Source organism: Aphelocoma coerulescens, assembly GCF_041296385.1.
Source record: "Aphelocoma coerulescens isolate FSJ_1873_10779 chromosome Z unlocalized genomic scaffold, UR_Acoe_1.0 ChrZ, whole genome shotgun sequence".
Lineage (NCBI taxonomy): Eukaryota > Metazoa > Chordata > Aves > Passeriformes > Corvidae > Aphelocoma > Aphelocoma coerulescens.
In genome coordinates, this window is record NW_027184085.1 from 68,438,524 (window position 1) to 68,442,557 (window position 4,034).

Below are 4,034 nucleotides of genomic sequence, written 5' to 3' on the forward strand. Positions count from 1 at the left end.
TGCAAGTCCAGGTGGAAAAAAGCACATTATCACATGACAAACCTGCCCATTTGTTTTATTGGCTCCAAAAAGAGGGTTTTGAAATCCCAGATAAACAGGAAAAAAAAAAAAAAACAAAACAAAACCAAACAACTAAAAAAACCAAACACTCAAAGCTGAATATTTTTCATGTCAGTGAATTGTGGGAAAAGTTGTGTGCAAATGTGCAGTTATGGGCATGGGATATGTAGCTGCCCTGAGGGCTAAATCTGCACCCCACAGGCAATCAAATACAGCAATGCCATAAACTTTCCCCTGCACTTCAGTTGCTTTTGGATCATGTCTTGTGTGGTGTGGCCTTGGTTCAAAATAGTAGCAATAGTGTTCTTAATCAATATTTAGACCTGGAGGGGAAGAAAAAAAGCTGTCCCCTGTCACCAAGATTGAAAGAATCCCAGTCATTACTATACAAAGGTATTTGTGCTTTTAGTGACTTTTTCTATGGCAAAAGATGAGCTAACAGGATAAGGCCTCAAGTTATACATTAAAAATAAACACCTGGCAAATTGCTGCCACATCTGGAGCACGCCACAGTATTTAAATTACATTTGGCTTGTCACCCTGTGCTTCGCAGCTGTTACAGCACAGAGGAGGATAATTAAAAGCAGCAGGTTACCATGGTATTTAATGGACTGCTGCTGAACTATTTGTGTGTTTGTGATCCAAATGAAAACTCTTGGGCAAGTTCTGGCTTTGGAGCAGGAAGATGATGTTTATGAGTGACAGTGAGTTTATTGAGGATATTTATTTACCTTGTGATCTGGGGCAAGAAGCAAAAGTTTCAGGACATTGGGAAGCTGTAGGAATCACAATATAGTTATGTTAGGAATGTGCTTAAAGCAGAATAAATTGTGTTTTGGGTAAAGGGAAATCCAGAATACATACATTAATAGGCCACGATATCAGCTATATCAGCTAAGGGTCTGAGTCACCAAATAAAGAAGAAAGCTGGCTTCTGACAAAAAAAAAAAAAAAAAAAAAAAAAAAAAAAAAAAAAAAAAAACAAGAAGAAATAATAGGAAGGAAAGAATGAAGGAAATGAGTTGTGGTAATTTGAGTGCTTTTCTGGGGCACTGAGCTCATCCCACAGCTCAGGTATGGACAGGTTAATTTCAGGACTGCATGTGACACACGGCAGAGATTCCCCTTCAGCCTCCTGTGATGTGCTTGTAACTTTGTGTGTCAACACATAAAAGGCGAAAAAAAAATTTTTTTTTTCTTCTTTTAAATGTTGACAACCATCCCTCCCTCTTGCCTAGCAACTCTTTATGACCACATCTCTGGAGAGAAAAGCAACCTTTTCAAATTTGATAAAAACCTATTGTGAGTTCCCATGCGAATGCCAGGAGCTACATGGAAATTCAAAGACTTTTATCACTCTCTAGTATGGTCCAAACAGATAGTGGTAAGTAATGTTTGGTTAATGTCTATAAACTAAAAAATAAGAACTCTTTGGAGTTTCCATTCTACCTCCCCTTATTTTGCTCTTCACCTAAAAACAACATCTTGTCTCAAGCTCATAAACACCTCGCATTTATTCTGTCCTAAAGTCTGGAGTTAATTGGAAAAAATAATATTCTACCTCCATTTCAACCCACCAAGTGTTCAGATATTGTGTATTAGGTTGTCTGCTTCCTTAAATACCTTGAAACAACCATGAAACAACATCTCAGTGTTTCCTTAAGTTCTGAAGGCATGGATGCAGTTGTGTTATGTGTTCTTGCTTTTTTTGTTTTCCTTTTCCATAAAAAAGTAAGCAAGAAACTTTGTTACTTAAGATAAATCTTACTTAAAACAAAAAATGTTCTCACTTATTTGTCTGTCTCCAGAGGCTGAAATTTAAAGAACAGTGGGTAAGAAGACACTCAGTTTCAACCCTGTGATCTGAAAGCTCCAGAGCAGCAGAAAACCATTACGATAGGAAAAGTGCCAACATTTGACTGAAACCCTCTTGCAATAATGGCTAGTGAAGCAATTACTTTGGAGATAACCAGGAAGCACTAAACGAGTATGAGCTCTCTGCATTGTGAGTGGCAGAGGCTTCTTCCTCTCCATGAGCAAAACAGGCTCATGACAGGGGAGGAAACTATACAGGGGAGATGGGGAAGGGAGATTTAGCCCTCATCCTTCCCATCCCTGGAAGAACTCAGATAAACAGCCGCAGAGAAAGACATGGTCACAGAGATAATTTCTCTTTTCAAAGCAGCACAGTTACATGCTGCTGCTCTCTCCAGGTATGTCAGGATCAACAACATCACCTACAAAAATCATCTAAGCTTCACAGCTGATGCTGAGAGAAAAAACAAGCAGTCAGGGAACCACAATAACGTTTTTCTTTACTTTACACGGTCTCACATTGCATACATTTGGGTTCAGTGGGGGGAGAGAGAGAGAGGTGGCTGGATCAGAAGATGGTAATTTATTATTTTTAAATTAGCCATAAGTGATTTTTGTTTTGGATTACATTAGAGTGTTTTGTGTTTCTTCTCTACTCCGTTGTTAACTAATTGTACAGTAACGTTTGAAAGAAATTTAAAAAGTCCTAGATATTAACTTAATGTGATCCTAAAACATATTTTTATCTATGAAGTTTTTCCTAATGAAGGCTTTTGGGTTGTTTGGCATAAAGATCCATTCAGAAACAATATCTGCTTCCCCACCCACATCAATACCAAAAATCCATATCACATGAAATATCAGTTATCTTCACCCACAGTGTTTGCCAACTGAATTCACTCAATGTGTGAGAAAACTTGGGCCAAATTCCAAGATCCCACATTTAAAACCTTGGTGCTGAAAACAACTGATCATACGAAAAATCCTCTGACCATATGAATATACTCTTTTGTCAGCAGATTTATTTTCACACATATTTGTTAGATGCTACTCAAGGTAACGCCTAATGTCAAGAATAAATATTGAGCAAAAAAGGTACATTTAGCTCTGTAAAAATTAGCAAGTACTGGAACAACCAAAAACAACTGAGCTTGAATTTAGCACCTGCAAATTTCACATCTATAAGCTTTATTTTATGATAGTTTCTTAATACTAAATAAGCAATAATGTAACCCTAAAACTCAAATGGTATCAAATAGACCAAACAGAGCAATGACCCAGAGAAAATATTTCTGTTCTGTGAGGCTTCATGCTTGAATAAAGGGAAATATGCAAAACCAATTCACAGATGTGGGAACAAAGGCAAGAAGAGAGATTATGGACAGCAGATAAATATTTGAATGGAAAGCCACCTCTCTTTTCTACAATAGAAGCAATCTAATATCTCTTTTCCGCAGTGATAGATCTTTTGCAATTAAATCCCCCATCAAGTTTACATGGGGGAAAATCCCTAATTATATCACAATAAGGCATCACAATGCCTTAATTGATATGATTTATTTGATGGTGTTTGTTGGCTGATCATTACATCTCAAGGTTCCGTGCTCATTTTTCAGTCAGGCCCTGGGGGAGCAATTGTTATTCACTTTAGATTATAACCAAATGCTCAAAAGTTTCGATCCCACGTGTCTTCATCTTGAGGCCAGATCTCAGCAGCCAAGACAAAGATTAATAACCAAGGTGGCTCGTAGGACTGGTGATCACTGATCTCAACAAAGGTGCTTTGGCTTCTCATTATATTCCTGTCATAGACATACCTTATGACCAGAGACCTGACATTTTCCTTCTGAATTTCTCTGGTTTATTCCCTTGGTCATGTCTGTGTAGCCTGTTCAGTGTTCAAGCTTTGAAGAGAAGCAGTGAATCACATGTGTAAATGTTTATTGCCAGAACAGGCCAAGGGACCTGGTGCTGTGCAGGATTTAAACTCCAAGATTTGTATTTCTAAAATCTGTGTATGCAGTTAATTAACATTCACACAATACATCAGTCTTCAGTGGAGGTTTGTTCCTAGGAATCAGGGCATGAAATTAAAAAAGTCCTAGATATTAACTTAATGTCACCCCAAAACATATTTTTACCTATGAATTTTCTTCTAA

The 4,034-nt window shown here is 37.6% G+C and overlaps 1 long non-coding RNA gene across 1 annotated transcript; it reads left to right on the forward strand.

Moving 5' to 3' along the window:
• Positions 1 to 678: 678 nt before the first annotated feature.
• Positions 679 to 3,152, forward strand: LOC138103686 (uncharacterized). Its single transcript, XR_011147811.1, has 3 exons — positions 679 to 764; positions 1,299 to 1,444; positions 1,869 to 3,152. It is a non-coding gene; the product is annotated as an uncharacterized lncRNA (long non-coding RNA).
• Positions 3,153 to 4,034: the final 882 nt, after the last annotated feature.